General features: G+C 29.3%; 1 long non-coding RNA gene across 1 annotated transcript in view; it reads right to left on the bottom strand.

Moving 5' to 3' along the window:
• Positions 1-1,639: 1,639 nt before the first annotated feature.
• The window catches only part of LOC110038652, a 17,660-nt gene continuing 6,385 nt past the window's right edge, over positions 1,640-12,914 (bottom strand). Inside the window, exon 3 of the long non-coding RNA XR_002295443.1 lies at positions 1,640-1,705. This is a non-coding gene — a long non-coding RNA (uncharacterized LOC110038652). The remainder of the gene's footprint in view (positions 1,706-12,914) is intronic.

Below are 12,914 nucleotides of genomic sequence, written 5' to 3'. Positions count from 1 at the left end.
GACATCATACATCTTTGAAATGTCGCAGGTGCATTCCATAGTCCAAAAGATATTTTACGAAAAGCAAATGTCCCATAAGGGCTTGTAAATGTTGCTTTCTCTTGATCCTCGGGAGCAATTAGAATTTGGTGATACCTGGTATATCCATCTAGAAAGAAGTAATATTTGTGTCCAACCAATTTATCCAACATTTGATCTAAAAAGGGTAAAGCAAAGTGATCTTTTCCGGTGACCAGGTTTAATTTTCTATAGTCTATACAAATTTAATTTGCCAGCCAGTAACTCTATACAAATTGGCCATACGGTAATTTGTCTTATTGGAATTAATTCATTTTTCTCATTTACTTCAATTGTCTCTTTGGAACATTTTGGAACATAATGAATTGGACTTACCCAAGCATTGCCTGAAATAGGATATATAATGCAAACATCTAACCATTTTAAGATTTCTTTTTAACAACTTCTTTCATTATTGGGTTTAATCTCCTCTGAGGATCAACTTTAGGTTCGTATTGTTCATCTAATAGAATCATGTTTCTAATCGTCAAACATCAAATATTTCAACTTCTAGCATATAATTGAGGGTCATCTCATTTCTTCTAGAAGTATTGCCTACTCATTGACATCTATCACAAGTTTTGATTCTTTTCAACATTTTCATTAATTTTTGTTCTTGAATTTCAGTTAAGTCAGAAGATACAATGACAGACAATGTAGATGACTCTCCTAAAAATACATATTTTAGATGGGCAGGTAATATCTTCAGTTTTTTATTATCATTTTCCAATAAGTTTAAAGTTTCAAATTTGTCTTGAACATAATCTGAAATTCTCTTCTTTTATTTCATTCTCAATCTCACAATATGTTTCTTGCCTTAATTTTTCTTCAAACACGTCCTTAAATTGCTCATTACTCAGATAACTAGTAACTTCCATCCTAAAGTATTTATTATCTTTTTCTATTGTAGGATATTTCATATCTTTTGCAATATTAAATGTTACTTCTTGATCATTGACTCTCACTATTAATTCTCCTTTTTGCAAATCTATCATAACTCCCCATGTTTCAAGAAATGGTCTCCCCAAAATAATAGAAATCTCTTTATCTTCCTCCATATCTAATACGATAAAGTTTACAGGAAAAATAAATTTATCCACTTTCACTAATACTTCTTCTATAAATCTTTTAGGATAACTTATTGATCGATCAACTAATTGAAGAGTTATAGTAGCAGGGGAAATCTCTCCTAAATCTAAACGTTTAAAAATCGATAGAGGCATAAGATTTATGCTCGCTCCTAAATCACATCAGGCTTTTCCAAAAAACTTTTCACCAATAACACAAGGAATAGTAAAACTACCAGATATTTTAACTTTACAGGAAGCTTTTTCTGAATAATAGCGCTACACTCTTCACTAAGTGCAACGGTCTCATGATCTGAAAACTTCCTTTTCTTGTTTAGTATATCCTTCAGAAATTTCACATAACTTGGCATTTGTTCTAAAGGCTCAAAGAAAGGAATATTTATTGTTAACTTTTCAAGGATTTCCAAAAATTTTAGAAATTGTTTATCTTTATTCTTTTGCTTCAATCATTGAGGAAACGGAGGTAGTGGTTTTTCTAAAGGAACTTTTATTAAGATAATTCGAACTATTTGGATGACTCCTTTTTTTTTTTCTTTTCTAACTTTTAGAAAGGATTTTTTCTCTTTGGATTCTTGTTTCTACTTCTTTTTCACTTTTGTAATTAAATAACTTTAATTTGCTCCTTATTTTGATCCTTTGGATTAACTTCCACAGTACTCGGAAGATTTCTTGAAGGTTTATTACTAAATGTAGCAATATGTCCTAATTGATTTTCAATATTTCTAATAACAGCCCCTTAATTCTGTATTTGATTTCTCATGTTTAACATTACTTCTTCCATCGTGAACTTCTTTTCCTTAACTTGTGGGTTAGGGTTAGAGTTAAATTCAAGAGGATAATAAGGTCGATAGTTAGGATTTCTTGGTTGTTTGAATTTTCGTTGTTTGAATTTTCTGAGGGTTTCACCAAATTGTTATAATTATTCCAACTAAAATTAGAGTGATTTTTCTATCCTTTTCTATCCAAGATTGTAATAGTTAAAATAGAGATTTTTATTTTGATTATTTATAACATTAAAGTTTCATAAGATAATTGAGTATCAATTAATTACCTTAGTGAATTTTCTTCTAATACTGGTGGTATTTAGAATTTTTCACTCCAATTTGATCAATCTTCTTTGATATAGTAGCAATTTGAGATGCTAAAACAGACATTACATCAGAGTCATGAATACTAACAATCATGAATACTAGCTACTCTCTTAGGATTTACCCATTTAGAGAGCCATTGAAAATTATTAGTAGTCAATTCTTCAATTAAAGAATATGCTTCATCAAAAAATTTTGACATTAATGATCCACCCGCAGCAGCATTTATAATATATCTTAGTGATCCTACTAATCCACTGTAAAAACTTTGAATTATTAACCAATCTGGCAAAGCATGGTGTGGACACTTTTTAAGAAGATCTTTAAATTATTCCTAGGCTTCATATATCGATTCCCCTTCAAACTGACAAAAAGATGTAATATCATTTCTAAGCTTAGCGGCTTTAGAGGGTAAAAAATATTTAGCCAAGAATTTTTGTGATAGTTCTCCCCAAGTTCTAATAGATCCAGGTGCTTATGAATTCAACCAAGCCTTGGCTTTATCCTTTAATGAAAAAGGAAAAAGTCTAAGTCTAATAGCATCATTGGACACTCCGTCATATTTAAATGTAGCACTTCAATAAAACTAGCAAGATGTAAGTTAGGATTTTTAGAAACTGATTATTTTGTACCATTTGGATAATAGCAGGTTTAAGCTCAAATAAATTAGCAGCAATATCGGGATTTTGAATAGTCAAGTGAAGTTCATTTGTTGTCGCATTAGCATCATCTTTTAAAGGTCTTTGTCGATTTTCATTTATTTGATTATCTAAGTTATTCGTCATTTCCTTTAAATTTTTAATTTCTTTTTGTTGTTTTTGACTTTTTCTAATTTTTCTAATAGTACGTTCTAGTTCTGAATCATAAGATACTAAACCTTCAGATCCATAAATTTTCAATTTCTTTTTTTTTTGTTTTTAAATTTTTCTAATAGTACGCTTTAAGTCTGAATCATAAGGTACCAAACCTTCAGATCTAATATTTCACATAAACAAGTATAATAAGCAAAGAAAAATTTCTTCAAAATACTCTTAAGTATATTTTTATTATTTTTTTGGATTTTTAGTTTTATTATTTTATTATTATTATTTTATATTTTTTAATTATCACTAAATTTCCTAATTTACCAAATTTATTTAATTTACCGTTAACTTCCCTAACAACGACGCCAAAAACTTGATCCTGATGATATAGTTGTGCAAAATATATAAAATTGACTCCATTTTACAACAGTACCAAAAACTTAATGCGTTAGTTTATGAATAAGAAATTTAAGCAATTTATGTAGGGATTCTACGCAAGTATACATATCGTTATCAAGTAATACAAGACTTTCTGTTTAAGCCCCAAATATCGATCCCACGAGAAAGGTTTAAATTGGAAATGATAAATTAACTAGAAAATTTACAGCAATAAAATAAAATTATTGTCACTAATTTTGAATATTTGATGTATTATCAGAGCTAAATTATTAACTACTTGCAAAACTATAATGCAAAGTTTAAATAGTAACTACCAAACTATATTTATGTGATGAAGTTATCTAATAAGAAAAAATATCGTTCTCACTACAATGAGTTTTTGGTAAAATGAGATGAGATAAATGGTTTAAATCTGTATTGTGTCAAATAGAAGCAATTTTAATTCTCTATCCTGATTCAGTGTTATAGAGAATCATTGGCTAATCTCAGGTTTAGTCCCTAAATTCGTGATTAAATCGAGAGGATACTGGCTCTCACTCCAGAGCTCCCACTTCCCTTCTCCTAAAGGTTAACACTCGCTTTTGTTCTTAAACAGTAAGACCAAATTGGATATTTTAGTCTGTCGCCCTAAAATCTCCAATTCTACACCCAACAATGTATATTTCCCTATTTCTTTGCACCCAATTACATGAATGACATACTCCTCCATGGAATCGAATGTGATTCTCACTTTGTTGTAGAACTCGCAGTCCATTTCCCATATCGTATATTTCACAAAAAATTTTAACATTTCAATTGGCCAAATCGAAAAGTAAATGAAGAACGAAGTGAATGATCATCACAATTAATTTGTCATTTAAATGACACATCCAAATTATCTCCCCATTTCACCATATCTCATTGCAGGGAGAAAGACAAAGAAGGTAGGGACAAAGATAAAGAAAACTACTCAGACTTTATGAGAAAGATACAACAAAACACAAATTTTATATATAAAAGAACGTTCATACAACAATAATAAACAAACAAAACTTATCTGAAACTCTTTCTCAAAGCAAATCCCTTATAACCTCTCTTAGACTCTTTCTCTCTTTACAATACTCTTTATTCTCTCTTAAAAGATGTAAGGAAGAAGAAATCTCTCACTTCTCTCTCGCTGTAACAACTCTTAGAAAAGTTATCACACTTAAACTCACCACAAAACTCAAAACTCTATAGAACTAAATGACTAATGGACTCAAAGTGGTTGGAATGGAGGCGGAAGAGCACGGGAGAGAGAGAGAGAGTTTTCTCATTAATTTTTTGCTCCAAATAGAGCCTAATGTAAGTTTTCCAATAGGTGCATCCAAAAACTCTTTAAAAAGCGTCCAAATTCGTCGAATCTTCTAGTAATCGGGCTTGCACCAACCTTGGCATCGTCGGCGCCCATTCTGGCTTCGTCGGTGCCAGTGGCCCTTTAATTAATCTGTGCTCTTTGTTAATGGAGCCGTCGTCGCCCAGTCTGGCTCCGTTGGCGCTGTACATTTCTTCTAAAACTCCATTTTGACTTCAAATTTCATCTCTTTTGCTTCACGTCCTAAAAATCAATAAAAATCATCAACCTACAATAAAACATGAAAAATACCTTCTTTAAAGCGCAATATCACCAAAAATGAGTATAAAATATAGGTCTAAAAATGCATATATTTTTCGTGGATCAAATGCCACCTCAAAGGTCTGACATTATTTTATTTCTGCTCACCCCCTTCCTTCAAATCATTTAAGTGAGGTGATAAGAGAAAGAGCCATATTAAATTACTGCATTCAAGAGATGAAACCTATAGATGTTGACTCTCTTATTTATGAGACTATTAGTTCCTCTACTATAGCTAGTACTACTTTAGGTCTTGTATTTTGATCTTTGATATTTACTATTTGCATAAACTCTTGAGTAAAGTATGAGCATTGGGAGGAGCAGTTGAAGCCACTCAAGCTCATTGGAAAGGCCAATGTAGATGTGTACGGACGACATAGAGATAGAGCTCATGATGCACCCTCTACTACTACTTCCAAGCCTTCTACTTCTAGACCTTTTACTTCCACTGCTACCGTGCCTCCATCTGGTTTCTGGGATGTGTTGAGTGACCTACTACTACTTCCAAGCCTTCTACTTCTAGACCTTTTACTTCCACTACTACTGTGCCTCCATCTGGTTTCTGGGATGTGTTGAGTGAGAGATATTCGGAACACCAGAATGATATGTTTTTGATGCAGTGTCGTATGGAAGATATGGAAAAAAAATCTGATCACATGACAAATACGTTCGGAGAAAGAGTGATTATGATGCAGATTATGACGAGGCATTAATGAAATTCATGAATGGAGATCAGTCAGTTGAGTTTCCTACTTGCCTTCGATTTACTCCTTATGTAGGCCTAAAATCTATTGATGAAGATATATCATTTGATTTTGATGGTGATGATGATGTTGAAGGAGATTACTAGAATTTCTTACTTTTCAGTTGTAGATCTGTTTATTATTTCATATGTTTGGACTTCTGATGCATGACTACGTAAGATTGCTTGGTTTTTTTCAATTTTTTTATCACTGCTACTTTTGCTCCTCTTTATTTATTTAGTATTGGATATGTATTAGAGTAGAGTTTTATATTTGCAAGCTTTTTATGATATACCTGTTTTAATTTAATTTGTCTATTACTCATCACCTATTTTTATTGTACCTGTACTGTTCTCCTGTTTAGAAATTTTAAAACTTTCTCATTCTTCATAATTATTATAAATTGGACTGTTTTAAACTAATTTAAAATTTAAGTTTGGGAGAAGGAAGAAAATTTTTAAAAATTGAACCTTATTTGTCCTAAGTAAAATATATTTTCAAAAATTATTTAAATATAACCTATGGTAAGTTGGGATAGTTTGATATAACTATATGTTTGAATTTATAAATAATATAGTAAACTTAAGTAAAATTTTTTAATAATAAAGATTAATTATGGATTTGAGATATTTAGAATAAGAGTATAAGATTGTGCTTTGATTATTTAAAATAAAGGAAATTGTATTTTTGAGAACGTTAAAGACCTTGGATATTTATTTTTAAAAAGAAGAAATTGAGATTTTATGAAAAATCTTTTTCAAAGCTAATACAATTTTGTTAAAATAAGAAAATGTGGAAAGTAATTAACTTTAAAAAGAGAATGAAGGTGTTCAAAATCATTAAAGACTATTTAGATATAGTAATTCTCACATGACATGAAAATAAAAAAAAAAAGATTGAAAATGATCCTGAAATAAAAAAAAGAAAAATAAAAAGAAAAGAAAAGAAAAAAGGAAAATATACGTGAAGAGAAGCTTAAAGAGATGCCTAATAAAAAATTGGTTTCACTTAAATCATCTTAAGGAAAGGGACTTAATTATGTTTCTAAGCTTATTTATAAAGTATTAGCATCATTACTAGTAAAGTTCTCATGAAATTCTTTTTCTTGTAATTCTCCTAAATATTTTTAATGTGAGAAACTATAATTATTCTTCAAATAATTAAGAAATCAAAATTCTTAGACTTAACTATTAAAAATTTTTACATTCTAGTTTTAACCTATGTTATTAAAAATCATTCTAAAGTTTCACTATTACATTTATAAAACAAAAACTATAAAAAGTTTAAAGTAAAGCTCACTTTCATAAGTTATACTTTTTATATATAGTAAGAAATGTTACTTAAGGAAAAGTAACGTTTAAGTTTGGGGGAATTGATCCACCTTGAAATTACCTTTTTTTATGCACATTTTATGATCAAATTTTTAGGATATTATGCTTTAATGAAATGTATTTTTATGTTTTTAGGTTGTAGATGTAAGAAAAAGAGTTTAAGAGTAAAAATGAGTAAAAATACATAAAAAAGGAGCAAAATGGCCTAACTAGAGAAATTTCCAAACCAGTTGAACTGGCACCAAGGCGTCAAATGCATAACTTGGCTAGCAACTAAGTGCGATAGTTTGGTGCCTAGGCGCCACAATTATTTTCTAGATGATTCATTGAATGAGGCCAAATTTTGAATAGATGTCAGAAGCAACCCTTGGCCATTTTCAAAGCTCTATAAATAGGATTAATTTCAAGAGACTAGGGGGTTAGATATATTGAGTCACATAGTGTGTTAGTGTGTTAAGAGTGTGGAAAGTTTTCTTTGTGAGTTTTTGTTGTTTCTGAAGTTTGTGAGTCCTATAAGTGTCATTGGAGTCAGAGAAGTTAGAGAGCTTAAAAAGAGTGCTTGAGAAAACATTCTAGATAAATATTTGTATCTTTGTCTTTAAGTCTTGTACCTTAGATTTGAGTTTTATAAATATGATTTCTTTTGTTATCCCTATGTGTTTTGAGTAGTTTTCTCTCTTTCTCCTTGAAATATGAAGTAATCAAATAAGTGATTTTGATGTTGTTTAGAACTTCTTTTATTCCTAAAAATTGTGATGATATTTTTACTGGTCCTTAATTTACTATAAAAATTGGCCTCTTGCATTGTTAAAATTTGTTAAGGAAACTTATAAACCTGAGAGGGCTAAGATTTCTTGACACGTAAGTATCACATTTCATTTTGGAAAGAGCAGTGACGATCGTCCCAGGGGAAGTGCAAATAGATAGGGAGATAAGATTTGATGGGCGTAGAATTTATTTTTCTAGACTGACAGACTTGGTTCTTTTATCAGTTTAGTCTAGATATTGGAACTAAGGGTCACTGGTAGGACTTATAGAGAGGGCACATTAGGTAATCTAGGAGTGAGAGATTAGAACTTACCCAACACTACTATACATGCCGACACCAACTTTAGATTAGTCAATGTTCTTTACACATCGAAAGAAGTAAAGAATAAGTATACTCGTATTTGTCACAATACCACATTTAAACTTCTAAACATTGGAAATCCTATACTAATTATGAATTATTTGCAAGGAGGAAGTCTCTTTCTATGTATTTTATACAATAACGATATTTCCTTTTACTTGCATTAGTAGAAATTTGTAAACTTAATTTTCATCATTACTTCTTTAGATATTTCTTGCAGTATTAAGTAAAGTTTTATTAAAGTTAAAATTCCTAAATTTCAATTTTTTTCATTTGCATTTCCTTGTGGGATCAATATTAGTGTTTTTAAAGAAAATCCTATATTATTTGAAATGATACACATACTTGCGTAGTACCCCTAGTAAGAAAACTATTTCTTTAAATTTTATCATATTACATTTGTTCTCACTAGCTGCTAAATATAGTTTGGGTTAAGTTTTTGGCATATTAAGGAACATAAATATCTGCGTAATTGCAGTTCGGGTAAGTTTACTAATAATTTTTTTCTTAAACAAGTATCCCTAATACTTTGTTTTTGACTATCTTTCAATCCAAGAAATCATTTCTTGGTAATTCTAGTAAGTGTATTTTTTTTTAAGAAAATCCATAGGCATCTTTACCTTTTAAATTATAATTATATATATTTAAACTATTTTCTATTACCCATTTATCGATTATTTCATTAATATTTTTGAAGCAATGAATGTTTGAGTAGATACCGTTTCCATTAATGGGTTAAGGTGTGTGATTTTGGATCTTTGTTTCTGATTGATTTGATTTAGGAGTAGGAATATGTTTAATACTTGATGGTAAATAATGTGCATAAAAATTGGTTTTGTGACTAGTGATCCCAACTATCTATAGATGTTTATTGCGATGTATGTGATTATATGCTTAATTTCCTTGATAAAGATTTTTACTTTGCAACAAAGCCAAAAACTTTATCCAAAGCAAAAGCTAGGTAAATTTTTTACTATGAAGCAAAAAAGAATACAATTATAATAACAATTAAATATGAGATACTACACAAGTATATATATCGTTATCAAGTAATATAAGACTTTTTTTATTTAGCCTAGAATATCAAACCCACATGAAAAATTTGACAATATGCACTCTACAAAACAAAAAAAAAATTAGATAACTCTACAAAACAAAAAAAAATAAGATAACGAAAGTCTACTTAGCAAAATATTATTACTTAAACCAAAGATGCTATAATAGGAATAAAATTTGATTCTTTTTGTAATTGTTTGATAATTTAAATAAAATAAGCAACAAATTAACTTAACTAAATATTTGCAAGAAGAAAGCAATATAAATAAAATATCTTTTTCATTATCATGAATTAGTAACAAGTATATAAATTCTGTTGTGGAAGCATTCTAATTGTGTTGTGTCAAATAGGAGCAATAATATTCTTTACTCTTACTAGAAATGCTATAAAGAAAATTGATTAATCTATAATTTGAATAGTTTTGAAGACCGATTAGGTAGAGAAGATACTAGCTCTCACTCTAGAGTTCTCTCTTCTCCCTCTATCAAGGCTAACATCTCGTATCAAAACCTAAAACTATAAAGCAAATTAGAGGTTTTAGTCTGTCACTCTAAAGTCCTCTAATTCTACACCCTTCAAATTTTATTTTCGTATTTATTTCATATTTATTTGCACTCAACCACATGAAATACATTCTCATCCACAAAATCAAATGTGATTCTTACCATTTGTTGAGTGAGACAATACCATCTCAGATCTTACAAGTTTTCACAATAGGTATTAACATCTTAATTGGTCAAATCAAGAAGTAAATGAAGTACAATATTTCAAATCATCACAACTTCTTCCAACATTGAAGTTTAATTCTTCACACAAATTCCTTTAAATACTTAATTACTTATTATTTTAAAGAAAAAGATAAAGAAACCTACTCAGAATTCATGGAGAAAACACAACCATACTTGAGTTTAAAGGTAGAATTCATGCACACAAAAGAGAAATCCAAATTAAAACCAAAAAATTAAAACCAAACAAAGTAAAACCAAATGTAGTCACAAAGATACACACTTATCTTAAATTCTCTTTACCAAATGTCTTGAAGTTCCTTTGAATTCTCTTCCTTCACTCACAATATAAACTAAAACTCAAAATAAAAAGAAAAGTGGTCGACAACGGTGGCGGCGATGGGCTGCGGCGGCGGTTACTTGGATGGCTGATGGCTGTTGGTTAGGATTTGTTGGCTCTTCCTCTATTGATGATCCAAGTATTTTTCTATAAAAATCCAAAAGGTTCCTTGGTGTCTCTTCAAAATGTGTCTCCATTGAATGAATCTTCTAGAATTTGCATCCTTTCAAAAGAAAATTGAATTAATTTTTCGTGTTCATGGGCTATTTTCCACATTTTTACCAAGGTTTGCTTCAAACACTTCTTAAAAATTTTTTCTAAATTCAATGAATCATCAAATAACTACTTCTGGCGCTTAAGCGCGGGGTACCTGTTGCTTAGACGCGACTCTCTCTGTATAACTGGCGTGTAAGCGCCAGCTCCTCAGTTCATTTTTTTGCACATTTTTCATTTTTACTCCAAATTTGACCCTTTTTCACTCCTTTTATCATTTTTCATCCATTTTGATTGTACCTGCAAGAAAAACACACAAATACATTTCGTTAAAGTGCAATATCTAAAAACTAGACATAAAATGTGTATATAATTCTATATATTTTAGGTGTATTAAAATCCTTCAACTTAAAATGTTACTTATCCTCAAGTGACGCTTCAATCTTTTAAAACTAAATAATTCTTTAGGAGTTTCTAAAATTTTGATGTAGAAATATAGTAGTCCAATTTAGAAAAAAATATTAGTAAGTGAGACCAAGTTAGAGTTTAAAAATTTTTAATGTTAAGAAATATGAAAAATATGTGTTTATATCTAGTTCAAAAGTATTTTAGATTCTCCAAATATAGAGTTTAGGTATTCTATAATCTCTAAGGAAAAAATTTTGTTAAGCATAATTTTACTTACCATAACATATCCTTAAGCTAAGAGTTTCTCAAGTCTTATACTTTAGAAAGATCAGATGTTAAACCAATTTTTGATTAGATACTAATCCTCAAGCTTCTCCTCGCATTTTCAATTTTTCTTTTTTTTATTTTTCTTTTTCTTTTTCTTTCTCTTTTTCTTTTCTTTTTTTTTTTCATTTTTCATTTTCTCTTTTTCATGCAAGGATTACTATATCTAGATGGGCATTTAATGATTTTGAATTCCACTCTTCCTTTCTTAAAGTAAAATCCTAATATACATTTTTTACTTAAAAATGTAATAATATATTTAAAAATTATTTTCAATAAAAGAAATTTAAGTTTTGAAAATAAAAGTCTAACTCTTCTATGCATTTCAAAAATAAAATTTGTCCTACTAAAGAGAGTTACAATATACTTATCATTTTCCACACCAAAAATTTTTAACTTTAAGTTTTTCTTCTTTACTATAAATTTTAACTAAATCCTCTTACTCATTTATATATTCAAAATTTTACTTCCCTAATATAACTTCATATACATGATCATTTTTCTTTAAATCAAAATCAAATTTATTTGAAATACATTTGAGAACAAATAAATTTCAAGTTTTTAAAAAATTTTCATCCCCCCAAACTTAAATTTTTAATAAAATAAAACATAATATAAATTTAAATATTGGTAGGAATGAAAACTAAAAATAACATGCTAGCAGAAATTTTTATATCCTAAATATGCAAGTACAAAAATTAAAAATAGGAATGAAAATTAAATTGATCAAATTTTAATTTACTTAACATATAGAGATTCATTGGACTTCTATATAATGGAGTATAACATAAAAGAAAACAAACACACTAACAAACTTGCATAACTGTAACATAAAGAAAAATATCTGGTAGTAAATTGTAAATTTTAAACATGCAGCTTTTAAGTAACAAGTTAGTTATATTCTTAAACCTTCCTAAAATCCAAAAATAAGTTCAACATAGACTAACTAATTACAATAAACAACACAATTAATACAATTACTACCACAAAACATAATAACTACTCACAAAAACACAAATACATCACAATAAAACATCACAGTAGAGTCTGACAAAACAAAACATAATAAAAACTAACAGTCTCAACAAATACATCTCTAAACACAACAAGAAGTACAAAATATCTGCATCATCAAAAGTTCACAACAATACATAAACTAAAAATCAACCTAAACTATAGCTCCAATCTAATCATCCTCATCCTCTATATCACTCTCATCAATATGCAAAGGAGTTGAAGACTGATACACCTAAACTACAGTGTTTTTAGACACATTTTTATACTATTTTTTGAGATATTATGCTTTAATGGTAGGTATTTGTGTGTTTTTTTCTTTCAGGTACAAGTAAAAAGGTAAAAAATGCTAAAAGGAGTAAAAAAGATCAAATTTGGAGCAAAGAGGTGAAAATTGTGCTAAAGTGTATTGGCGCCTAAGCGTCCCTAAGCACCGGTGAAACAGAGAAGGCTGCGCATTTAAACAGAGAAGGCCGCGCCTAAGCGCCAAAGGCAGTTATTTGGCGGTTTTCTCATTTGACCGAATTTTGAAGAGATATTTGAGGCATCCATTGGCTAAAGA

Source organism: Phalaenopsis equestris, unplaced genomic scaffold (assembly GCF_001263595.1).
Source record: "Phalaenopsis equestris unplaced genomic scaffold, ASM126359v1 Scaffold233395, whole genome shotgun sequence".
NCBI classification, from domain to species: Eukaryota; Viridiplantae; Streptophyta; class Magnoliopsida; order Asparagales; family Orchidaceae; genus Phalaenopsis; species Phalaenopsis equestris.
The sequence above is the reverse complement of the archived record's forward strand: the minus strand, read 5'-3'. Positions and strand labels throughout refer to the sequence as shown.